The sequence below is a fragment of the Calonectris borealis genome, chromosome 3 (genome assembly GCF_964195595.1).
Source record: "Calonectris borealis chromosome 3, bCalBor7.hap1.2, whole genome shotgun sequence".
Lineage (NCBI taxonomy): Eukaryota > Metazoa > Chordata > Aves > Procellariiformes > Procellariidae > Calonectris > Calonectris borealis.
In genome coordinates this window covers 79,317,110-79,344,055 of record NC_134314.1, presented here as the reverse complement: position 1 = coordinate 79,344,055, position 26,946 = coordinate 79,317,110, and the positions used below count along the sequence as shown (strand labels likewise).

The following is a 26,946-nucleotide window of genomic DNA, read 5'->3' as shown; positions in this document are numbered from 1 at the left end:
TGCAGGTTCAGCTTCCGCTGTGCTGTGCCGGTTGCAAATGCAGACGCGGCCAGAAATGTGCACCCAGAATCTGCTCATTTCATTGCCTTTAAAGCGTCTGCAGTGCATCTTAGGAAGTGTGAAGTTCTTGATTCCATTGAGTCATTTGTACTGATGGAGTCTGTAAAACTGTATTAGGACTTAAAATCTTCGGCTCGTGTATGTAATGCATTGATATGTGAGCAAATAAGAACTAATTTTTAATCTTGACAGCTGTTTATTTTTAGCAAATAAAATGACCTACAGACTGCAGGCCTGGTTGTGCCAGTCTGTGTTAATAAATAAAAGTCTGTAGGAGCAAAGGATGGCGATTTGGGAATTTTTCCTCAGGTGCTTTCTTCAGAAGAATAAATTTTGGAGGATATTGAGGAGGAAGGGGGAAAAACTGACTGCAGGGGAACCGAGAGCAGGGTTCTGCTCTAGCAGAGGACCCCCTAATACCTGTTTCTCTGCTGGATGCAATGGGTATTACAAGAAAACCCCCACAAAGCATGTTCACTGTGAAGCAAGGCATTTAAACATGTGCTTTAATGCTTCAAGTTCACTGCTTTTCTGAACCCAGATCTTTCACTTGCTCTGTGTAGGAATGTATATAGCCAACAGATTACGGAGAATGGAACCAAGCAGGCATATACAGCGTAGATGCTGCTTTGCTCCGCTCGTTGCCTGCAAATGCCCAGGCTTTGACTGTCTGTGAGCTAGCATTGTTGGAAACTGGGGCTGTAAAAACGTAGTGTGTGACCTGTTGATCTCCATGGTGTCTCCCGGTGTTTCTGTTTTACGGTCCTTTTACATCTCTCTAGCCTTCTCAGTGCTTGAATTACTGGAATGCAGCACCGAGCTCTGGGATAAGGCAGGTGAAACAGTTGTAAACCAATGAGGAAATTAAAGCTTTTTGCTCCTCTCCTCAACCATTTTTTATTTCAGTAGGATTATTAGCATGACAGGGTTATAGCTGTATTTAAAGGAACATGAAATGTCAAATACCGTGTGTAGGCTGGTGTTTCAGTTGTGACCGTGACAGTTACTTATTAACACCTAAATATCAATATGGTGCTGGTAGGTATCTTTGAATCTTTTCAACCAGCCACAGCAATGCAGTGAAAGGCAAATTTCATGCCTACATTTTACTTGCTTTGTGAGACCAGGCTCTGACTTCTAGAATTTATAGCCACTTTCAATAAGGTGCTCACTTAATCACATTTTAATGCTTTCTCCCCGTTTTGCAAATAATTGACAATGAGAAGGGAAAATCCTAAAGAAGAAGATGGTAGGAAATGAACAGAGAAAAACAGTAAATGCACTGTCTGCCCCTTTCTCATCCTATTTTTAAGTTTAATTTATTTGGGGCTTGTGAAGTTGCACATTGTCTTTCCCACGCAGGGAGAAACTGGGCACCTGGTGACTGAAGATTATGTACGTTACCTGAATTTTTCAATTCCTTTGACAGCTAGCCTTGCAAGAATGCCAGGTGCAAATCTCATCGAAGTATTAAATATCATTCCCTATTTAAAGTAAATATTAGTGGTATAAACAACTTTCAAACTTAAAGAAGTAGAAGAAAATCAGTGTCCAGTTGATCTGAGTAGTTTCTTGTTCTGAGGTGTTTGTTTGTGTGGACTTACCTACATGTATAAGGAGTAAATGCTAGCATATACTTAGCTAGCATGGAGAAAAAGAAACAATGCTATCTGTTTTAGTAATGCAAGAGGTACCATTGAGAGTTACTACTAACAAAAGCTGTTCTTACTGTTTGCATGAATATTATGCTAAATCTAAACAGTAACCTTGCACTGCTGAAGAACAACTGATGTGAAAAACTGTTGCCTCTAATTGACACTGTGGTGTCGGATGAATGGAGGCAGTGAGCTAAACAAGTTCCTCCTCTGGGTTTGTGCCTCAAGACGGCTCTTACGGCTTCATCTCTGGTCTCTGGGGTGATGCCATGTTCCCACCTTTCCCCTTTGGCCAGCACTGACAGATCTGTCCTTTACTTGGTAACTTGCTCCCACAAAATGCGTAAGATTTTTTATATACCTCTGTCATATTTAAATGAAATCAGCTAACAGGTTAGCAACAAATAATATCTTAACACCCAGAATGTGAACCTCATTTGTTTGGGGAAAACAGAACAGTGTGAACCTTATTCCTTTAGGAAAACCCCAAACCCTTTGACTATAATACATTCAGTGACCTACAGCTTGAATGATGGAGGCCATATGATGATTTTTTTTCATGGGGAATTTAAAGTTTGACTTTCTTCATGAGCCAAAATATAATGTGCATTTTTCAAAAGTGTGTGAGTCTATATAATTCTCCCTAATCTTGTAGCATGGGATTCCTCTTAACATTAGCTGCTAAAAGTTAAGTATCTCTCCTAAGCTAGTCATCTAAGACACCTCCTCCCCCACATGGCTGATAGCAATGCCAGGATGATTCATCTCACCTGTTTTACTCACCTATCCTAGAATGGGATAAATGGCAATCTGGAGGCACTTATCTCTCTTGCTTGACTGCAGAAGGAGCCTAGATGACTGGCTTCGGTGAGCCACCTGATTTGTAGGTGGCTATAGACCAGGGAGACTACCTCTTTTGATCTCAGTGCATAAGTTGTGGTTTTCAAAGATGTTTTCTTAGTGCTGAAAGGATTGCTTTTATATATATATGCACATAGTTGTACAAATAATACCGCGTTTGTTATTAGTTGGTGTTTTGTGTATGGATTTGTGTACACTTAAGTGAGCAGTACTTAAGTGTATAATTTTGTGTCCCAAATTTCTTTTTGAGAAGTAGTAAGACAAAACTGGAATGTCTGTATGCAGCTGCAGTTACGCAGACACAGTGGTTCCCTTCCCCCAGAGGAACAGGGCAGCTCTCACTGCAATGAGTGAAACTCCCACCAGTTTGCTACATGGGAAAGGCCAATCTATGCTAATCTCAAACGGAATAAATAATTCTCCTTCTGAAGATACAGTAAGTGTCCACCATAGCTGTATCTATCCTTTTGGCTGTGAAGGAGGATGTCTGAGCTCACATTCGTGGAGCTGTGCACCGGCAGAGCCCAGCTTGATTCAATGCTGTGACAGGTCTAGGTCTGTGGCACTGGGCAAGCTGGCTGTACCTAGGTTTCCCCACGTGTAGTGTTTTTCTGTATTGCCGAGGAACCTCAGTTATGCAGCGCTCCTGTCCTCCAGCATGCCAGGCAGCAGTGGTGCAGACCCTTCAGCACTTGTTTCCCCGCTGAGCCCAGAGGAACAGGCCAGGCACTGAATTTCTGTGGTGGTTCCTGGACCTTGGTGGCTACGGGGTCTCCTTGAAGTGCTGAGCTGCAAAGCAGCAGCAGAGAGAACTCAGTGCTGTCGCAGTAGTCGGTGGTTGCTAGCCGCTTCCCACGACGTGAGCACCGGCCAGGTGAGCTGTGGATACACACAGGGACTGCAGGGTTTTTCTGAATTGTCTTTCTGAATTCTAGGCTGCCAATATCTGGGAACAAGAAGGATACCTCTATACCGCATACCTGTATGGCAGTACCGAGATGCATGTCACGAGGCTTAAGGCACGTAGCTGGTTATTCTTTGAAACTCATCAGACAGGCGTCCTGGGAACTCTGTTGCAGAGTTTATCCTGCTGTCGCTGATGTTTTTCAGTGCAGGTTGAGGGGGTTGCTGCATGCAGAGACTGCACGTGAATGGCTCTGGCAGGTTGTCAGAGGAGCAGGAGTTGGGAACTTTGGTAAGAACTGTCGGCAGAGGCGGTGTAGGGAGCTCGAGGATAGCTAGCTGGGCACACCTTTGCCAACAGCCGGTGGGGGTTTCACATAGGTGCTGTTGGAAACTAACTCACTAATCTGCTGATGTTCTCTTTGATTTTTTTGAGATGGCAGAGACGAGGAAAAAAAATACGAAATTATTAAAAATGAAGGAAAATTAGAGAGAAGCATGTCTTGAAGGCAGGGAGTCTGACCTGCCATCCAGAGCGCTGAATTAGCACAGTCATGATCTGCTTTCTGTATTTTCTTGTAATGCCAAAAGCATCAAGAAGTGATCAAACATCAACTGATGATGTTTTTGCTAACTTTCATCTAGCAGCAATGATAGAAGCAGAAGTGGCATGTGAGAGCACCTTGGCTGTTGGTGGTTGAAAAGGCAAGGTTAATTTAGTGGAGCCGAGTGGATTGTTCCACCCATATCACATTATATCATGACACACACTGGAAAGAGCTCTCGGTTCTCTGGGCTGGATTCTGGCTTGCCTCTGATTTTTGCAGTGGTATAATGCTATGAAAGTGCTTCTTTGTTTTGGCAAAACAGTGGCAAAGTGGCAAAATCTTGGTTTGGGAGATTCCAACCTGCTTTTTTTTTTTATATTACAATCTTAAGATGCAAAAATAATAGTTTGTGTCACATTTTAATAAAACTCTGTACTTTTACCCTAATGATGTGAGACACAATCTGTGATTGACTTTAAAAGGCTTGGATAATTTATTGAGGTTCTTTGGATAGCAGATACAAAATATCTTATAGTTGGTAGAGGGACCTCAAAATTGCATATATTGTGTGGCATGTTTTTGGCTGAAATAGAATATGTTTTTATGTGGTTCTTTATTAATTACTTAAGGCCTTGGCTTAATTTTAAGAACAATATCCTTTTCACTCCGTCCTACCAAAAAGGTGTGCTTTGGAAAAATAACATCCTTGTGGCAAAATCTGAGAATCCACAAATATTTTCCCTGTGAGCTGATTTTCCTGACATCAGCCATTGTGTTGTGCATTCTCCTCCAAAAGAAAAGTTGAAAAGGAGAGAGAGACAAAGAAGAAAGGGATCACAGTATCTCAATTTTATTTTCTTTCCTGAAAAGTATTCTCTTTGGACAGACAGTAATTGTAGTTTCTAATGACACAAACTTGAAGGGAAACAGAAGACGACTACAAACAGGTTTATGGGCCTATCAGCAGGAATATGTGGCTACAAATTGCTGAGTAAATGAAACAGCCTGTTGTTTCCTAAGCCTGAGTTTGTGAGTGTTATGCCAAAGTATTTGAGGAGGAGCTAGAGCACCAGGCGGTGTAAAGGATACCTGCTGGGTCCTAATTGGTGCCCACTGTTGTTAATGGCTTCCTGTGGCTGAATGTTTACTTGTCATTTGTTTTGTGCTTTGTTTCCCAGCTACTGGAAGGGGAAAAAAAATACTGACCAAAACTTTATGTTGCTTTTAAGTGGACATCCCTGGACATCAAGTGCCGCGCTGCAAATTGTCTCACGACGCTAAGTACCTCGAGTCTATTCCTCAGTCCTGTAATTATCTGGTATGCTTCAAATGTTACATTTGCTTTGGATATTGTTTTTGAATTTGGGAAATTATCTGATTTATTACAATATATTAATTATATAACTGAGAAAAATATGCAATATAAATGTCTGTCTACTGCAAGACTTTGCATGGTTAGACATTTTAAAAGTACCTCAGATAATACCAGTCTATTTTTAAGCATCTGTTTTCCTAAAATGTCCATTTCTCCCATAAATCTCAATTTTTGTGGGATACCTGTGAGTGGCCTGTGAAAGATGAGGAAGAATGAAACTTTGCACGCTCAGAACTTACCTACAAAAGAGTTCCCGCATGTGATACAGCCGCCATCTGGTTTAGTGGTATTTTTTCTGTTCAAATCCAAAGGGACTAAAAAAAAAGTATGCGGGTCAATGTTTCAGACCCTTTGCTTGCTCTGTCCTTGGTCTCGCTAACAAGATGGCCTGTTAGTACCAGCTATGGTGTGAACACCTCCCTGCTGGGAAAAAGGAGTGGAACTGCTATTTTTAACTAGGCCACTGAATAGTTTGTGGTGAATAACCGTGTGCACACATTACTGATCAAGAAAGAATTAGAACTAGTGAAAACATCCTAATCCCATAATCTTGAGTCATCTGCTTCTTCTACACTGGGTTGTAGGGTTGGGTTTTTTTGAATGGTGTCGAGGGAGATTTAGTTTCAGTAATCCTAGAGAGGACCACAGACTTCTGAGAAAAAATACCTGTATCTCAATTTAGCAACTAATTCTTACTCTGCGTATCTCTGTTTGAAGAAGAACTTTTAGATATTTGCCATATTAGCCCTCTGTTCACAGGGTTACACAGCTTGATATACAGAAATGTAATATAGTTGCAAAGAACTGAATCGGTTTGTTAGTGATAAGGTTATGTTTGAGAGCCACTTCTACAGCAGCAATATATTAGATTTCAGTCAGTGTTTGAGATGCCCTCAGAAGCAAACCAGACATTGTGATTGAAGGTTTCAATGAATTACAGAGCAGAGCATTTTGTCTGGGGACATAAATCTAGTTCCTTGATTACCATTGACTGTCATTTCAGCTATGTTTCACATATGTATCACTTCCATATGCCTTTGGCTTGTACACCTTGCAGATGCACTGTCCGCAGAGTATTATCTCATGCTGTTTTGTGTTACCACTCCAGATAACACCATCTGGAGATCTCCTTTATCAGGCACCGAGTCTAGAAGCTAAGAGCTGATGGAAATTTCACCCAGTGTAGGAGACTGGGTTTTAGGTACTGAGTTCCAGATATCTGATCTGTACTTAACTGGGTACTGGAGGGAGGTAAGGAAGATGGGTCTAAAATTGTTCTTGACAGGCAGCCAGGCAGATTTCCGCTTTGTAGGCTGATCTCAGGGAAAGCACATCTAACATGAGAGCCCTGTTCTGTAATTCCTGAAGGGTCATGAAATGTAAGAAAAGAGAGCCATCTAAGCTGCTTCCCCCTGAGTAGGAGGATGGTGATAAAAAAAAAAATGGAGGGAGAATGAAACAGATTTGCCCCATCTTTGAAGAGAAGCTTAGTATATTTTAGGGTATTCTCATTCCTAAGTATGTTTCTAACACATCTCCTGGCATTTAGCCAAGGTATTTGCTATTTTTTAAATTTGTTTTGTTGTTGTTATTCAGTATTAAATAATCTAGTATTTTTATGTTCTCTCTCTCTCTCTCAGGTTAGAGGACTACAGAATAAACTAATTAAGTGTGGAGTCTTAAAGAACCAAGAGGACTGTGAAGACTTTTGGATGCTGATTCCACAGGGCTGTCACAGTTCACAGCTCAAAGAAAAACCTGAGGACAGAAAATCAAAAAGTTGGGTTTCTTACACACTTCGTCATAGCTGAATATTTAAGAAATTCAGGTGTGGGGGGGAAGTCCCAAACCTAAACTGATTGCAAAAATGGCAGCAACAAGGCAGCAAAAAAAGAAGCCAGATGTTTAAGTGCTGTAGGAGTGTGTAACTCATTAAAATCAATGCAACTGTGCTCACTTGTGTCACCTGAGAATCAAGCCCAGCAATACGCTATTATCCCTTTAGATTAATTCTTGTTTATTGTGTTTTTTTTTAAGCTGGTTAAACAAAAAATGTCCCAGGCTCTAGAAGAAGGAAAGCTGAAGTACATTGCAAATAGACATACAAAACACCAAAATCCAAAGTAATTTTCTTTAAACTACTTTACTAAAAAAGAATCCTGTATGCAAGAGTATGTAGAAAGTCTGATTAGTTTGCCCAACAGGTTTTTTGAACAAGTGGTTTTCATGATTGACTGTAATATAGTATTAAACTGATTATTCACATACAATAATCTTTGAGATGAGAAATATCTTGACTTTTGGCTGAGATAATTTATATATCACTTGCTATTTTGATCCTCTTAAAAGTCGTTGTCATATGCAGATTGTGTTCTCGGTCTTTGTTACCTTGCTCCTCTTTTAACGTTTCCCTATTTATTTTACACCCTTATGCTGTTTTGTACCCAAATTTTTGCCATAATCCTACAAATATGTATCTGGTTCACTGCAGCTATTCCATTAATCTAAACTTGCCTGTTCAATCAAGACTGCTGAATCTATGAATTAGGGGAAAAGACTATTACTTGATTAAAACTGATCCCTTGATTTGTATAGAGATGCCTCAATCTCCATCAGCAGATCTGGAGCATAGATTACTCTGCACTTACACTTCGCTTATAGCATAAAATATTTTGTCTTACACAAATCTATGAGTACTATGATATCAAGAAATTAAAAAAATAATAGAGAGAAATGCTAGTCTAGAAACTGAGTACCCGAGTGTTGGAAAGCTGTTAGAATTGAACCGTTTTTATTCCTTTCACAAGCAGCAGTAAAATTCTGATTATGGTTTTGCTTTGACTTCACAGTGATTGCTTCCAAAAGTTTGCCTTCCTGTGCCATTGTAAGAACCAGTACGGAGCAGCCAGCCGTTGTTTCTCTAAGCCAAAGATGTGGGCAGCTGAAAAAAGTAAGCAATTTATATTATAGTTAAACAAAACACTTGTGCTTTTAAACAGTGCTACTCAGACTCGAATTATGTCATCCGAAGTAATTTCTCCCTGCGTCTAAGCTGTGGTTGGTACGGGAGAACAGCGGAGGCAGCTACTGTGAGCCAGTCTGCTCTGGCAGGAGACCCGCTGCCTCAGTCCTTGTCAAGGACCTGCCTCCGTACTCCAAATGCTTATACAGGCAAAATAATTCTTTTGCTGACAGGTGTTCCCTGAAAAGAGTAAGTTCCTCCAGTAGAACAGCATTTTTGCCTGTCAAGCTGTGTCTTCACTGTGGTTTTGCTAGAGTAGTTGTGTTCCATGGTGGTGGAATTGCTCCCTGCTTTCCCCACAGTATTGTTAAGTCATACGGCTGCCTGGCAAGGTTTAAAATGCAGACCGAGCTTTAGACCCACGCTCATCAGGCTTCTCAGTTCTTTGTAACTTCCAGTTGTGAAGAATGAGAATTAACACCCTTGTCTTTTTTTGGAGGGCTTGGGATGATCCTTTCATTTTACTGTAAATTTGAGAGTGAACTCATGTCCACCTGCATACCACAGGAATAGCACTGTGCCATATGGTAGGAAGGGACTGTAGGAAGTTAGAGGAGAAAAATTTTAATTATTCAGGCAATGTTTTCAGACTAGAGAAGTTCTGTGTCAGATTCAGGGACCTGCTGCTGCTGTTAGGGGGAAACGAGAGCGAGCTAAAGAAAAGAGCCTTGGTGAAGGTATCCAAGTTTTCGATGCTCCACACAAAAACTAAATGGCATGGAAGCAGGGAGAGTGAGGGTAGACAAGTGAAAGAGGAGTGACACGGAGATAGGGAGGGTGCAAATGCTTAGAAGAAGCTTTATTGGTGTTTGCCCCTATCTTCTTGATGGAACATCTTCCCATCCAGCTCATTATTGCCAGGTGTCCTGTGCGAAGGTGCTGTAGACTGAAAATGCAAAAAGAGCATGTTTAAAGGACGGTGATGAAGAACGCTTGAAGAGCCTCAATAGCACGCCCAGTTCCAATTATATTAATCTGGGAGATTGATTCTGCTGTCTGAAAACTGTTTGAGTAGAAACCACTTTTCAAATAAGCTGTCAATGAAAACTGCTTGGCTGAAACAGCAGCAGGATATGAAGGAAAGCAAAAAATATCTCCCATTTTTATTTCAGGCCCCTTCTCACCTCCTCCTCTCAAACCTGCTTGTTTCCCCTCTTTGTGTACAGTTCACCAGCTGCGCCCTGCGAGATGAGCTGGGGTGGGCCGCGTTCCTCACACCTCTGTGCAATGCACACATCGCTCTCCCAATCTGCCAGACTTAGCAGTATTTCTTCGGCCAGACTGTCAGGTTGTTGAGGATAACTGAGGATTTAATTTGCAGTTTGCATTCTTTTCCTAAGTACTGCATGCTCTGGAGAGAAGTCAAAAGCAGTCGTATGATTATGAACTCGATGGTTCCATCCATCTATCTTTTAATTTAATAAAGTCAGTTCTGTCCAAAAGGTATTTCACATGTTGGGCACACTAAGCTCATTTATATTGCAAGGGACAAAAATAACATCCTGTTTCTAGAGGAATGAAAAATGTGGTGAGCCCAAGTCTCTTCCTGCCAAATTAAATATTCTAATCTTAAATCCAGATTTTTTTTAGTGCATATAGATATACATGTGGTCATTTTGTGCATGAATTTCCCCGTTTTGGGCATATAATTTGCTGTATAAATTGCTATGTTTGCAATATAAATTAGGTACACAGTTCTATACTAGAATTTTCTATTTGATGTGTTTTACAAAATTAGAGCCTATTTACCAGATAATAACCTAGACAATGAAACAGTTTGAAAAACAAGCAAAGATGTAGGCTTTTGGTTTGAGAATTCTAGAATAGAAAATTAGGAGTTTTATCCTGTATATTTGACTATATGGCTTAAAGTTTTATCTGTAAATACAAAAAGTGTATTACATGACTTCTAACCTTTGAACAACTTGGAAGGAATCACCATTGGCAAATTCTGGCAACGTACTACAAGGTAAAGAAATAGTTGTGTAAATGAGGAAACTGAGGGGTGGTATATCTGGTCTGCTAAGGCCATTTTGCAGTAAGAGAAGATGAGATTTTGATCTTATTTCTCTCCTTTTATTTTCCCCCTTTTTTTTTTCCTGATTCCCATGATGGAACGGGAAGCAGAAGTGAATTTTGTTTCAAATAAGGTTATTTGGCTTGAAAGAAAAAAAAAAAAAGGCCAGGGAATGTTTTGAGATGAAACTTTAACCATCTTTTGGTTTAGTTTTAAAACACTTTTCTGGGTCTCCTTAGCATGAGGCAGATGCTCTTAAGGGATACCCCATTTGATGTTGTCATGTGATAGAGCTTTTTGTCTCGTCTCAGAACAGCTAAAACCAAACACTGTAGTAACTGATCATCAGAACAACTTTTTCCCTATCTCCAGACTTCTAGTGTATTCATCGCTGTTATCTAGGTGATGGTTACAACAGCAGCAATTGTAATAGTGTTTGTATAGCGGACTTTTCTCTTCCCTACCACTCACCCATACAGTGTTGGTTGCTTTTGACTGAAGAAAGAAGCTACAAAGTTATGCTCCCATCCCAGAGTGGTGGCAGACTCGCAGAGCCCTGGCCCTGGTCCGATGTCCTTATCTCCAGTGGTGAAGAATGGGCCTGCCAATGTCCAGCTCTTTGCTTGCACAAGTTCAGCTGGCTCTCTTGCAGCTGCTGCCATTGTCGAGGCAGCACCTTCTTCCTGTGGCAAGGACACAGGTGACAAGCTAGATCTTAGTTAAGGGATTTAAACTATAAGGCTGAGGCCTTGAAGTTGGCCTCTAATGTGAGAGGAAGAGCTGACTCATTTGATATAATGAACGCTTTTCTTTTGATCAAAAGAGGGCTTCAGCCTCTTGTCCAGCTTAAGACCCAGCCTCTCTCCTCCCAGTTAGACTAGAGAAAATTATGCTGTGTGGACTCTACAAGTGAAGCCTCGATAGACCTGAAGTTGTGCAGCTCTCCTCTGTTAAGCTGAAGGTGCCGCTTACACCCCCTCCCAGCTGTAGCCCCCTGTGGCAGGATCTCCTCTATAGCCTCACCTGGCGTGGAGGATCCCCCAGCCATCCCACGGCCACCCTGGCTGCCTGCACGGCCACCACCACAGCCGTAATGGGGCACTTCAGAGCGAAACACTGCCTCAGTTGTTGGAAAGTGGGTGTCCGCAGATGAGGGAAAGCGCAATGACCCAGTTACCTCTTCTGACCATCCGTCCTCTCCCCTAGTATCATCTCTGCCTTTCCTGGGAAGCCCTGTAACTCACTGCAAGATGGGAAAATAGCTGGTTATGGCAGGCTTTGTCCCATGAGGGCAACGACATGCCCTGGGTAATAATAAATGAACTTTATATAAAGAACTTCAATAAACAAATGAAGAGTTACTTGAGCTCTGGGTAGGATTTAGCATTGGAGCACAGGGCTTTGCTTTGACTCAGATGTGGACTTCTTGCTTTTGGCCCACTGTGGGCTGGATGATACCAAATGGTATCTTTTGGCTGTAGGCTGGGAAAGGGCTTGGGTATGCGAAGTTCACCCCGCTTTCTCTTTTTACCTCTGACAGCTACAGTCTCCAAGCTGAACCCAGCAGTAGATCGCAGTGAGCCGCTCCGACGAGCAGACATCCTACGCAGAACAGCGGGGCTGGGGCCTGCTTCATGCTTTTGTGTAGGCTGACAGGAAGGCTTACTTGGGCAGCCATCTATGACTAAAACCGATTTATTCCATTGTCATTAAAGTAGCTTTGTGGCCATGTTCGTTTCCATCTTTATTGTCTGAGTAGATGGTGCTGCTATAAACTGCAGTTTTGTCTATTCTTAAAATTACTTTTCGATAGGATTTAGCCACCAGCTGAGGCCTTTAGGAGGATTTAGATTAACTGTTATGTAGCGTGCAGGTCTGGCAAAAAGCAGCATGAAAGAAAGATGAATTTTGCCCCTATAAACAGAGCAAAAGTGAAAACACACAATAATCATTTGTCTCATTCTTTATTAAAGGAAAAAAACCATGCATGAACTACTGTCTAGTCTGGATTAGCCGCAAGGAAGCCAAGTCATGCACCCAGAGAAAGTCCTAAATGACTTCCCTCTGTGCAAGCACCCTGGGTTCCCACCAGTGTAAGTGACAGCAGAGGAAGGGTCGTAAGTGCTGGAGGTGAAAAAGCACCCTCTCTTCGCTTTTGGAAAGAGGTTTATTTGTAGACACTTTCAGGTGACTTTCTGTAATTGTTCCCAAACGAAGGGAGGATTAGCTCAGATGTCACCAAACCGTGAGGAGGCCTGGTTGGCCTTTCATCCTGCCCCAGGCTAAGGGTGGGCCACATGGGCCCTGTTTGCCTGACCCAAGGCAAATATGTCTTGGCTCAGTGCTTGTTTCTATATGCTTGACCGAAGCAGAAGTGATTGTTCACAAATAGGTGAGAGAAAAATAAAGCGAGAAATGAAGGAGCAGCCTTTTATCCGTGAAAAGGGGAAAAGGCCACTTGAAAAACCCCAAACTTTTCAGGCTATTATATTGGCGGAATGAGAAGAAGAGAAAATGAGGTGCAGTCAAGGTATTTTTAGAAGAATTATACTCTATGGAAAATAGAAAGTTGAGGCCAGTTTAGAGGGGCTGGTTGAAATGAGTTGGCTCGTTTTGGCGTGCCCAGCTTGGGGCAGCTTAACAGGGTTCCCAAGGGAGGGAGGGGAAGGAAAAGCAAGAGGGGAAAATGGGATATTTGCAAATTGGCTTCTGGATGCCTCGCTTTCTTTCCCCCGGTATTTTGCATTTTAGGAATGTATTTCTAGTCACACAAGGAGTTGCAAGTAGTCATAATACTGAGCAATGTTATCACTATCTATAGTGATAACAGTATACCTGTGCAATGCAAGTATGTGGGTAGCCACCTGGGTGCAAGTCCGTGGAGAATTGGGCCCAGAAATCAGGGCCCTTTTCATTTTTCTCCATGAAATGCAAATGGCTTTCAATCAAAGACCTTGCCTGCTCACAAACTGGCACTAATTTAAATGTATCTGCGTTTTTTAACTGGTACAAGCAATTGATGTAGGGTTTTACACAGTCATTGCCTAGAGCATTTCCTGGTTTTGTGTTCCTGCCCACCAGCATTAGAGATATATATTCAAGATTTGCTTGTATTCTTAGGTGCTTATGTTCACAGTGCAAACATTTATAAACATTAGTGCCATTTCACTTTCCTTAAATTCCCTGCTCCCATCATACAAACACACACAAGTCTTTCAATTTTCATTTGATTCAACTGTGCACTTCAGCTATAGGTTAAATGAAGAGTCTTAGCGTCACGAAGTTAAAAAAAAAATCTTTAAAACCATTTATCCCTGCAGTTCTTGTTCTCCAGCTCTGACTTCTGTTTACAGCAAGGCTAACTTCTTGTTATTCTGAGAAAGGAGCATTTTTATTGTCTTGCTGCAGGGAACAACCCTAGAATAGAGGAAGACCAGATCCAGAGTATTTAATGCATTATGTAATTTATTTTCAAATTTTAGTTATAACATTTTAATACTTCTCCAAAGTGTTAAAATAGAAAAGAAAATAGAATAGAATAGTTTGGTTGGAAGGGACCTACAATGACCATCTAGTCCAACTGCTTATCAGTATGCAAAACAAACCCAAACTTGGTATGCAAAATATTACAAATAAACTGTCATTCTTGCAAATTTGTCCCAAATTGTAGCTATTAAAACAATTAAAATGTAGGCAAGGAGATGTTTGGTTTTTTTCCTTGGATGATGCCACTACGCATAATAAAGTCTGGGAGTGAATGACATTTAACTGAATAGCAAGAAAATAGATCCCATTTTCAAATGTTACTTGCACGTAGAACAGTGGGGTCTCCTGAATCAGTAGCCTTCATTTCATTCCTCCCTTTGTTTCATGCCTCTTGAAAGACAGTTAGATCTGAAATATAAAGATGACAGTTTAAATGTAATAATTGTTGCCTCTTTCACTGGAATGATTTTAACTGAAAATAAACAGGAGGAACTAAATGTGTAAGTAAATTATGTAAATGTGTAAGTAAATAATTTCTTCACTCTTACTCTTATTCTAAGGAAATGAGGTTTGTTTGTAATTCTGCTGTCTGTCCTTCTTTCTGCCCCCACTTTTGAGCACACCAGCCAGTTTCATCTCAAGGTTCTGAAAAGGTTTGTATCTAGGAACAGGAGTGTGAGTCAGGCACAAATTTGAAGGAGAGATTTCAGTGCAAGTTTAAGTTGCCTTGTCTTTTTATTAATGTCACTTTGAGGGCATGTTCGGCATGGGGACTGTGAGGAACCAGCAAGTGAGATGTTTTGCCCAGCTCTTGGTATAGAATTTATGGATAACAGGTAGGAAATGGAAATTCAACAGTAAGGGAAGGGAAGTCACAGAGGATATGGAACAACTATTTTTGTTATTGCTGCTGCATTTTCTTTTTAATGTAATTAAAGTTGCTGTGGACTGATTACCTTGCTATATCTAAGTGCACCAGGTCCTGGGAGTGTGATGCATATTCATCATTCAGTTCATCTTAGGTCCAGAAAGACAGGAGCAGTGAAGAACTGAAGAGGGAAATATTTATAGTAGATCAAGATGACCAAGATGTAGACAAGCATGTTGTCTGGATTTATTTGTTTTATTGTGGAGAAGGACCTGAAAGTCAGGAAATATTCCAGCATTGGTAGGTAGATATAATAAAAATTGAAGTTTTAGAAATGGGAAGAATGTTGCTGCTAACAGCAATGGAGAAAAGGAAATAACATAAAAGGAAAAATACAAGCTGTTTGGTAATAACTGCAAAGTTTAGCATTAAACAAATAGTCATCCTTCCAGGGCAGCAGATCAGAAGTGTTATTAGATGTGTGGGGCTAAACTGAAGGAGATCAGTTTGGCATTGAGATGTAGATTTGCAAGCCATTTACCTAAAGGTAATAGTTATATCAGTGTGAAGAGAGGAGGCTCCCTGAGGATAAGATACGGAAGATGAGACCAGGATAGAGCTTTGAAGAGCTCTCACAGACAGGAGACAAGAGACAGAGGAGAATGAAGAGCCATTAGAGGGGGATGAGAAATCCATATATGTGCGGGGCTGCAATGTAACACAGAGAGCTTTGTTAGAACTGGGGGGCATCAGAAGTGCCCATGGCTTGCTCCATGCAGCCTAGATCAGACTTACTGGTGTTTGAGCTTGCCTGTTAAAAATACCTTAGAGTATAGACATAACTTCAAAACTGGGGGCCAAAGCCAAAGTGAGATTTAAAGGAGAAAAAGGGTGACAAGGAAGCGTGGGAGTCAGGAAGGAAAAATACAGTGCAGGCTGTAACAGGGCGGAAGAGGGCACAACACTGAGTGAGATGCATGTGGTGTTCAGCATAGCTGATCCACAGAGATGAAAAGGAAGGAGCCAGGATGAGTCAAGGAAGAGACATTGATTGTCAGCAGGGATATTAGGCTTCAGAGGGATGAGACAGAAGTTTAAATACCAAGGAAGGTCCGGGACATTGGGGTGTGTGTGTGTCTGGTGGCTACTATAGTGTGCTTGAATGTTAGTAGGTGAAAATTATGGCTCCCCTTTCTTCCCTCCCACTCCTGTTTCTAATCACAACAAAATAAAACCCCAGACTTCTCCACTTCATGCTTCAGGCAGCCTTCCTTTCCCACTTTACATGTGTCCAGTAGCTTTTGTCCTGAGAAAGCCTCTGGCTTTTCCTCCTCTCAGGCATCACTGAAATGCACCTGCCTTAAGAGGAGGCGGCAGTTGGTGGACGGTGGGGTCTGGCCCTCGGTACAGGGGCAGGAGGAGAGGCTGCCCCTCTTGATGTGGAATAGCTTTTGAGGAACTGTGTTTTCTGAGGACCAGCCTTGCCGTCCCCATCCAAATACTCTTTCAGTTTTTGGTATAGAAATTTCAAAAAAGCAGCCACTGACAGCCAAGAAATTGTCATCAGTTGTATAAACAAGCTTCCTTCCCTTTCCGGTCCACCTTCCACATGCACCTAGAACTCCCAAACCAGAGCCTCCTGAACACCAGCCACTCCTGTTTTCACTCTAGACACAGCAGCCAAGATTAACATGAAATTCTGTTATCTGAAGTTGTATGTATTGATACTCACTTCAGTCTAAGGTTACTGTTAACCTTAGCAGCAAATGGAGTTAGATGTGCAGCAGCAGATGCCAGAGAATCTGGAAAAAAATCGGGTATGGTGCATAATTTCTGGGAAACAGAAGCATGCATGATAGGATAGATCGATAAGAATGGAGTTTGGGGATTATTTGAGAATGAAAAATCATTGTTCATGTCGAACATTTAAGGCAGTTCATCCTAAAGTAGAAAGACTTCCCCTCCCATATCAGAGGCAGGGCATGGGTTGGGCCTTGGTTTGAAGTTAATTTTTATTCTTCACTAAGAGCTTAATGTGTTCCTGGCAAAGGTACTCAAGGGAGACGCCACTGTACTGCTTTACCGCTTATGAAGCAGATGGATTATGGATGAAAAACAATCCCTGTGGAAGTCAGTGCAAAGTAGCTGGAATATTGTGAATACACAGGTGACTCTTCTGGCAGTGGGCTTCCTTTCACACACTTGGCAATGTTAAGGAATAAGCTTCTTTACACAGGGCTAATACAGGGAAATAATCTGAATAGATATTCTGTAAGACAGGCCCTTATGAAGTTATTCCAAATTAAGTATTTCCAGTTATCTCTGGAGTGAAACTTGATAATCAGGAAAAACAGTCTGCAGTTGTTAACCACAAATGTCTCCATGAGTGGAGGAGTCTCAGATATGATATTGGTGGTCTCTTGACATCCCAGGGGTAACTGATGTGTACAGAGGTGTGGAGAACAGGAGAACTGTGCCAGTTAATTTTTAGGAGCATAAGTAAGGAAGGCTGGAGAGCACCACGGGTCTTCACGCTTTTCACAACCTCACAATGAAAAAGCAAACCATAGTGTCACTTCTTTCTTAGAAAATCTGGGGTTATTCAGCCATGTACTTTACAAATAGTAACTGCTGAGGTCACATGCCAGTGTGGTAAGGGAGTTTCATATTTAATCTCGTAGTCGTCTGTGGTGTGTTCTTGAAGCTGTGTCACTGGGACAGTACTTGCCTGTGGGAATTGGAAGTGCTCTCCAGGAACCGTGATGCCTTGTGCTGCCAAGTCCTTGGTCGGTGTGAACTCTCTCTGTTTTCTTCACCAAGGTGGCTGCTGGGGGAGCAGCTCCTGCTTCAGCTGTGCCAGAGAACAAATCCTAATTTATTTTACAATGTGCTTAGGATGTAACATATGAACAGGGGGTTTTTACTGTTTGTATATATATTGATCACTACCAAATCTCTTAAGTCCAGTGTATACAATGTGTCATACATGTTGTATGTAGTTCCATACAGCTTATTAGTATTATTGTCGTATACAGAGAGTTAGACATAGAGCAATATATAGTTTGCGCTGTAAAAGGGTTGCAGGTGTGTTTGGCTGAGACTATACATCGTAGACCTGTTTTCTATCACCTTGCTCTTGTGTTGTCATTTATATCAGTGCAAGTAGGTGTAAACTGCTGCTAATTCAGGGAGGTGGCAATGACTGCCCAAGGTGCAGAGACGAGAGAATCAGACTTTATATCTGTAATACCCGGTATTGCACTGCAAAATACGTTCCCTGTTAATTTCTCTTCCGGAGCGCTTTTCAAACAAATAGCTTCATCTTGTGGTGGGGTTTTTTGGTTGTTTGGGGGTTTTTGTTGTTTTGTTTGTTTGTTTGTTTTTGTTGTGGTTTTTCTTTTTTTTTCCCCATAGAAGAGCATACAGAGTCGCTTTTTCAAAACTGTTTTTTGAGAATCTCAGTAACAGTGCTGAAATCAAATGCAAAAGGAGCACTTAAAGGAACAGTTATTAAAAGTTATTTTTTGTTAAGTTTTTTTTAATTCCTCCTTAAAAGGATCCTCAGATTTGTCAGACATATGGACCTAAGACCCACACATTCCATTGTGAAAGTATCCCTAATGATGTGCTAGTTCTCAAGGACGTATCAGAGTGCTGCAGCTAACACCCGATAACACTGCTCACTCCAGTGCTGGCACACTTTGCCTGCTGAGTGCAAAATCTCTCCTGAAACAGAACTGAAGCAAGAGGTGGGGATCTGCACTGACTTACAGGACCAAGCAGCATAAAAATCAATTCTCACTCATACTGCTCTTTTTCAGGAGACTAGACAGAATGCCTGATCCCTTCCCTCTTTGGATGTCGTCTTTTCCCCCTTGTTTCCTGCATGCAGGAAATGCAAGTGTTACTTGTCTTACAAGCACTGAGCAATTTTCTTTTTTTAGAGCATAATAGTTATGCATTGTGGCAAGATTTTGCCTTTTATTTTTTCACAGGACCGAAATTAAAGCAGAGTTCCTATGTTTAATACATTAACAAGGACTAGGGGAGTTATAATGAATATCTTTGCTCTGAGACTGACCCTTCCTTAACTTTTGTTTTGTCAAAACGAACGCGTCCAGTTAAAGCAATGAATGTCTCAGAGTTAAGGCCAAGTGTGCATCTGACGAAGAACTATGGGGTGCACACACTTGTGGAGGTTGCTGGAAATAACCCCCCTTCCTTGCTTTAACTCTTGTTTGCAGGCTGCGCGGGGTTTCTGCGGGAGGAGAGCTACGGTGACTTTGTTGTTGTTGTACGATATATAGCTAACCTCTGGCACCGGGTCTGGGAGTCTGGTCTGCTGTCTCCTCTCTTTGCTCAGCTGGCCTCCTGCCTGATCTGCCTGCTGTAACGGGGATGTTTGCAGTTACTTTCCCTCTCAGTAGCAGCTTGTGTTGTACTGTACGGTCAGAAAGACACAGACAAGATTGTTTGTAGGTTTCTTTAATTAGACCAACTGGAAAAAGGAGATGGTCTCTGAGGCACACAAACTCTTCTCCAGGCTAAGACTAATAATCTTGTAGTTTGAAGATCGCTAACCAGACTTCAAAGGGTATTTTCTCCCTGACATCTCTTCATCTAATCCTGTCTTTATTCACTATGTTTTAAGGCCAGGAGGGCCTAACTGATTATTGACCCTGTCTTCTGTTCAAGGATCCATTATATTTCACCCAGCTGACACATAGGCCAGTGACTTGTGTTTGGCCAAAGCAGGTAGTCCAGAGAGGCATTCGGTTTTGGTAATGACCTCAGCCATTACTATTTGTAAGTGCTCCTGGTAAAGTACTCAAGTGAAGCAGGATGCCTCTGTTAAAGTGACTGGATCAAATCTACTTCTATGTGCACTTAAAAGCGTTGAAAAGGTAGTGGTTGCAAGGGACCTCTGGAGCTTTCTCCACCAACTTCTGCTCCAACTTCAAGGAGATCCGGTTGCTCAGGATCTTTTCTAGCTGAACTTGGCCTGTCTAGACATACCCATTCTGAATCTGCCTGCTGCCAAGTGCAGAACTTCAGTTTCAATCAGAATTTCACAGGGAAGTTTTGTATCAGGTCCATTACAAAATCAAAGTGTATTGCATCCACACAGTTGTTAATGCCAACATCACTTGTCAAATAGTGAAAAAATGCTGACTGCATTCATTATATTTTTATTCAGTAAATCATTGCAATAAATTCTTTCATCTAAGGGTTTGTAAATTGTTGAGGCATCGACACAAATTGTTCATGAAACTCGCCATCAACTGATCCAAATCAAACCTACTTGTGGCTGAGGTTTCCTTTGCTGCCTCAGTCGTGAAGCTTTGCACCTCTGGCTCCTGCCTAGAAGTGAAAATGTGCAAATACCTTACTCTTACGCTGCTTCCACAGAGCCAGATCCAGGCATTTCTGGAACACCAGTGCACTGCTGCTTGTATGCTGCTCCTGAGAGCTGCAGGTAGCAGCCACTTGATCAACAGTGATTTGAGGCAGATGGAGGAAGCTATGGGAACAAACAGTGCACCAATGCAATTGCAATACTGTAGGTCTCATGGAAGTGTAATAACCACTTGGAGTAAAATCACTGTGTTTAAGGTTTCATCAGAACAGCCTTTGCGCAAAGATTAATAGGGTCCTCTCCATCCCCCCCTCCTTTTTCTATTGAAAGAGGGATAAGGTGGCCTGCACAAGGCTTTAAATCTCTGTTTCCAAGCCCTAGTGTTTCAGTTCTTGGTGTCTGAGCCAGATCTTGTATCTTCATGTATACCTGCCTTTTATGAAAGATCTCAGAAAAAAACCCTGTAATTTCCTAGCCCGTAAGAAAAAAAAAAAATCATTTCAAGAGTTTTGAGGGTTTGTTGTTAACAATCAGCTTACCATAGATGCTGTAAGTGATGGGTTGGTGCTACAGCTAAGCTGATATAATAGCTATTGCTGCCAAGTCCTGCTCCCCTCCCCTTCCTGTCCTTGGTCTCCTGCTAGTGCTTGTGTGACACCAAAGTGAGCCAGTTCACAGAGCTCGAACAAAAAGAAAAAGATATTCCTTTTTTTTTTTTCTTTTTTGAGTGTTTCTTTGTTCTTTCTACTGGTTTGCCTCCCTTAATTATGAACTAGGCCAGGACTGTAGTTTCACAATAATTTTGGATTGATGTAAGCGTGCTGTGTAAAGCGAAGCTGTCGCCCCCAGCGCTTCCCTGCTTGTGCTCCCCCTGGAACTCACGCTGGGTACCCGTGTTGGGAGGCAGATCTTGGTGCTGACCTGGAGAAAAATCATCTCCCCGCTCTGCTCCCTAGTTTTTCTTCAGGTTAGTTTTGAGCTGGTTTCCTGATATGGCTTACTATGTAGCTGTACAAATACTAGAAGGAGGGTACAGGACCTCCTTTAGCTGGTAACTTCCACTTGTTTTGGCTGAGAGAGAAATGGAAGGGCTACTTAAGCTATGCCCATGTAAAACTGGACCCATTTTGCTGACACTAGAGCATTTACTCTCTACTTCCACTGAAGGTAAATGAGACCAGAATACAGCCCAATGGAAAGAAAATATGTAGGGTAAAAAGAGAGCAGAGTATGGAAAAACCAGAATGTGGTCAGAAGTCTTTTTTTCTTTCAAAGAAATGGAGATTGGCTTGAATAAGGAAAATGTAATCTCTAAACCAGTCCTGCTTGTTATGTTAGTTACTTTTTTCCAGGTGAAGATGCACTTTAGGATGGCACATCAAGGAGCAAATACACCATCATGAGTTGAATATCCCATCTAGAAAACGCATCCTTCTGACTTTGTTTTCTTTCTTCTGCCCACAACGCCCAGCCAGAGCACGGGGATCGGCATGCTGCCAACGTCTGCCTCGTCGTCATAAACACACGAAGCCCCAAAAAGAAACTGAGCAAATATTTCCTAAGGTAAGTGTGAAAATCCCAGCCCTCGCTGGGTCCTTTCAGCTGAATTTCACTCTATAATTACTAAGCTGAGTGTATGAAATAAAGGCCATGTTTGTCGGCAGGTTTTTTCCAGTGGCCTTACCGGAGTTGCACTTGGTAGCCATTTCTACAGAGTTACTCATAAGTCAGTGGGTGGTTTGGTTACGCTTGGCTTCAAAGCACTCGGGAGCTGATTCCATTGCTGTAAAAAGTTATCTGAACTAAAAAGGAAAATATTTGTAACTTGTCAATCCCCACCCGTTGAAGAGACAGTTATGTTATAACCATCCTTTTTTTAAATTCTAATTTTAATACCTCTCTAATGTATCTTTTTAAAATAATAATAATAAAATCTTACCAAGTCATTCAAGGCATATTTTTGGCTTTAATCATACTTTATTCATATGTCCATAAGGTGCAAGAGGAGTAGTCCAGCCTTGCACAACACAAGGCTAATGTATCACTTGAGTTGTGAAAGTCTTGCCCGTGCTTTGCACATAGGGAAGGATTTCAAGCAGTGACTATACTGTTCCCCCTCCTCCAGGCTTTCCAATGAAATTCCTCATTCTAATAAATAAAAAATATGTTATATATCACTAGTTCTAAATGTTATGCCTATACTGGTTTTAAACAAGTGTGGCTGTCCTCCTTCTTCCTTGCTGCTGAGGATGAAACGGTGCATTTTAAAATTGTTTTTTTTCCCTCCAGTGAGTAGATATTGGGAGAACTTTGTCTGAATATCATCTCTTTGTTGCACTGGACCATTGTTCAGGCCTACATTTAATCCTACCTTGATAATACAATAATGCTTAGCCCTCCCTCTCTTCCAGGACAGGCACTTCCATTCTTCAGAGCATAAGAGCTAAAATAATTTCTTGGCCTATTGCTTGAGTTGTGACACTCCCATGGGAGGATGTCTCACTGGATCCCCATCTTTTCTTATCTTCAAAGCTCCTTAAAGCTTTTATTCTCCATTGCAGTACCTCATATTGCCTTGCTTTCCTAATATCCTCAGCTATATTTTTCTTCTCCACTGCTGCCTGTTTGTTGCTGCCTAAGCATTGCACAAGTTTTCTGAGCTCGTCCAGAGTGCCCAGACTACGGTCATCCTAATAGCCCACCCCACTGCCCTGATCGGAGCAGGTCTCGAAGCCCTGTATAAGTTCGTTCTTTCCCTTCACTGATTTTTTTTTCTGTGTGTCCATCTCTTGACCAACTTGAAAGGCACAGCTCCTTCTTGAACATTAAAAACAATTATTGCTACATAGAAACTACTATAAACAAACCATAGATGCTATTCAGGGAAACAGGTGGCTACCTTTAGTCAGGAGCAGAAAAGAAAATAGAATCTTAAGACAGTATTTTAAATTTCAGCTCTAGCTGGAAGTGAATGCTTTCCAAAATGCTTTCTATTTCTTTACTAAAAAACACCGCTTCCCCCCTTCCCCACCATGATCTTGTTCTATCACCTGAAATATTGTATGTGCTCAGAAATTGTGTTTCTGCTCCATTCAGCACCAGAAAAAAATTATATGAATGAGAGCTATGGAGCAGCACAGAAGTATGCCAGCTTGAAAAAATGGGCAGTATCAGGTCTTCAGAATTAAGGAGCAGACTGTTTGCTGTTTTGTTTTTTGGGGGGGTTTCTTGTGGTTTTTGTTTGGTTGGTTGGTTTTTAATTTACATGGTTTCCTTCCCATCGCTTTGATATCTGTCTATACCATACCTGAAGGATCTTTATGCTCCAACTTACAGTAGGAAATGCCTCAAAAAACCCCTTACGGTTGCAATAGAGAAAAGTTCATTTTTATCTAAGAGAAAAATGAACAGCATCAATTATTGCTTTGAAATAGAATGATCTGAGTCTGAAAGTTGTTTGCTTGATGTATAGAGACTGTTGACAACAGCAATAAAAAGAAAAACTCAGCTGGTTACTTTGTTTCTTACTAATGTGGTGCTGTACTATTTGCCTTTCAAGATTCTTGGGTGAAACATTTTTCAAACATCAGCTCGTTAAGCCTTTGGACATCCAGTTGCGTGGATAGTCCCTGAAATGTGGTCATATCTGGTGGTGTATTTGCACCCAGTGCATAGTGAAATGCACTCTCGAGCTTGGGCCATTATTTGAGATAACAAGGCGAATTTAAGGAAGCTGATGAAATTATCTGAATTGGGCTAATGTAACAGCTAAAAATCAACTCTTCTGAACAGTGTTGGGGGAATTGCAGCACAAAGAGGACCCTGGTTTTTGCAGATTTTCTTCATTCATCGCTCTAGGACAGTAACGCTTTTTCTCACTGTGCCTGGGAGTCCTTGTTCCCTTTGATCACCATCTCACGTTCTTGCAGTTTCACATCTCACTCCAGCCGCTCCCTTGGAATTCCTCCCACCTTCCTCTCACTTGCCAGATCAGACAAGGTTTAGCCCTTGTCATATTATCATGGATTTATTGAGTTTTAATGTCCTTTAGTGTTTCTTTGATTAGAATTGACTGACAGAGGGAGAAACGAAGAAATGGGAAATATTTATATGTTTGAACCCTGCTGGGTTTCACAATGTGTTTTACTGGGTTTAATTTCACACACTTTCACACACATTTTGATAGTTTTGAAATTGTCACAGTTTGAAATCACTATTTCAATTTAAAAATAAAAGCACATAGACTTGGCTATAGCTTATACTTGTTTCAGTTGTTATAAGCTGGTCAATCAGGATTCAAGAAAAATTGCAAAGCCAAATATTTTTAATTGAAAAAGTTTGCGAACAAGTTTGGGAAAATCAAGGTGTACTAGAAACTTCTTATTCTCTGAGTAAGCTAGCGGGGTTATAGGAAGCAGGATAGCCCTGCTAGCCTGGTGGTCCATCCAGGTTCAAATAGGAGCTTTAACCTTGCACTGCATTGTGCTGTGCCTCATTCAGCCTTAGGGTTAAAGCCTTTGATTTCAAACTAAGAAGGACCATGTCATAATAACATAACTGATTAAATGTTGGACAAATAAGCTGGTAGAAATCAGAGTTCGATATCACAAAGGTGCTTGTTGAAATCAAAATATATCCCACCAGTAGATGGATACAGAGCAGAGATGGCAACAGTGGTCTGCAAAAACTAGTTTGCTAGTGTGCAACCTCGATAACCATGATGTGTTTAAAGTAGCCTATCGGATTTAGTAAAGCAGGAGATGCCCTGCTGTGGTACGTGCCACTTGCAGCATATAAGTCATCTCAGTGTAGCATGTGGCGGGGAGCTGCAGTTGCCACTGCCACAGCCGTGCTGGGGAGGGCAGAGCTGAGGCTGGCAGAGAAAATCCCATAGCTCAGTCCCAGTAGGATGTTCAGCGGCTGAACCCAGAGTCCTTAATTACCTGTGGAGAACAGGTGAGCACGCCTGGAGGTGAGATGCTTACTCCTTGAGGCTTATAGCTGGCTTTACTAAACTATATTTGAGGCATTTCAAAAGGGACTGTAATGCAGCAAAAATGAGGATGCTGCTTGTGGCACTTACTGTTGCTGGCAGTATCCATAAAAAAGCAGCTTAGGAATCTCAGAATAAAGAATCCTAAAGAAGCCTAGAGAAAGGCAGACCCTAAAAATCAGCCTGAGATAAACCTATTGCCTCAATTATTTTGATATTTGAGCACCTCACGACCCTTAAGATTGTTTGTTTGCTTGTTTCATTGCAGCCCCTCACTGTGAGATGAGGGTTGTGCTGTCGTCACCACCAGAGAAAGGAGTTGTGGTGCCAAAAGGCTATATAACATGCATGGAGCCATTAAAGGGTCCCTTAGCAGAGCCAATAATTTACCATAGTGTTCTACAACACCTGCTCACCATGCCCATTCTCCCCCAAGCTTTTCAGTTTCTAACATGCTTTTTTTTAAATTTATTTTCCTGTGAGAGCGCAGAAGACTGGCTCATCACCCTCCAGAGCTGCAAGGTCAGAGGTTCTTTCCTGAAAAGCTGATGGCAGAATAATTTTTCATGATCTATATATCGTACGGTTGGGACGACATTTTTGGGTATCACAAACATAATGAGACACGCCAGTTAATGTAAGTGGCTTGCGGGTGCAGCACAAAGGCTATGAGATTTGTTGAGTTTAAAAGAAGGTTTTGTTTCTTGCACTTTGCTGTTATATCTGCTGACACAGGTGGGGAGGTTATTACAGACTGCTGCAGGACAGATAGCTAAAGATTAGACTTTGGTCAAGGGAACCAGCAAAAGCAGTTATTCATGAGCTCACCTTACTCTTCCTTCTGACAGCTGGGAAATAAGTTTCTAGCAAAAATATAGGGAGTTGTTACCTCCTTTATATCTCTTTCTCTATTTCTCTGCTGTATGTGGATACTCTGACAGTTCTGTTCCTCAGTTAGGTTTTTGAGTTTTGGTTGCTTTTTTTTGGATACAGACCATCTTTGCGGAGTCCTGGGATGAGCACTTGGTGTTATATTTCCATGCTGAAGGTACTGGCACAGTTTCCATAGCAGTTACTGGAAGAGAGAAGAGACAGCGTCTTACGTGTATCAAGTTCCCTTGAAATTCTGTTGTCAGAACTGGACTTAGGAGCAGCATGAAACACACGCACATCATTCCCTAATGTCCTTAGAAAGGGCACCTGATCCATTTGTTAGCCAGCAAAGCCATGCCATGCCAGTTCTGAGCAAGTTGTAACTGCAGGCATGGAGAAAACCACACTGCATTCTTCACTGTTGCAACCAATAAGGTCCGTTCTGGTTCCCTCTGGCTTTTCTTAAAGAGATGTCCTGCTATCTCACAACTTCAGATGCCGCTCAGTAACACAACCAAATGCTGAAGTGGTAGCAGAAGCATAATGCTCCTGGTTCCAGCTCATTTATGGTTGGCACTGCTTTTCTTCAGGTTTGTGATTGCTCCTAGTCCTGGTTTGAGTTTCTAGGAATTGCTGCATCAGAAATGGTTGTTCAGGGAAATAAAGTATTAGGAAAAAAATATGTGAGCAGATCAGGAGCCTTAAATTCATCTACCGGTGCTTGCTGGAGAGGGCATATCCATCATGTGGGTCTAGATGGATTTGCAGTTCCAGAACTGAACTTGCATCTTTGAGCTTTGAGCAGTGCCCAGCAATACTGTATCTTTAGCAGTTGTAGCAACAGAAATTGTAACTCTCTCGCAGAATTATGTGTAGACTAATCCCTACTTTGCTAAACTTTTGATATAAGTAAATGATTATGGATGAAC

General features: G+C 41.6%; 1 long non-coding RNA gene across 1 annotated transcript in view; it reads left to right on the top strand.

Annotated features, from left to right (window-relative positions):
* The window catches only part of LOC142081404 (uncharacterized), a 54,343-nt gene that overhangs the window by 24,008 nt on the left and 3,389 nt on the right, over nucleotides 1-26,946 (top strand). The window contains exons 2-5 of the long non-coding RNA XR_012673317.1: nucleotides 5,257-5,345; nucleotides 7,043-7,181; nucleotides 8,252-8,352; nucleotides 21,623-21,714. This is a non-coding gene — a long non-coding RNA (uncharacterized LOC142081404). The remainder of the gene's footprint in view (nucleotides 1-5,256; nucleotides 5,346-7,042; nucleotides 7,182-8,251; nucleotides 8,353-21,622; nucleotides 21,715-26,946) is intronic.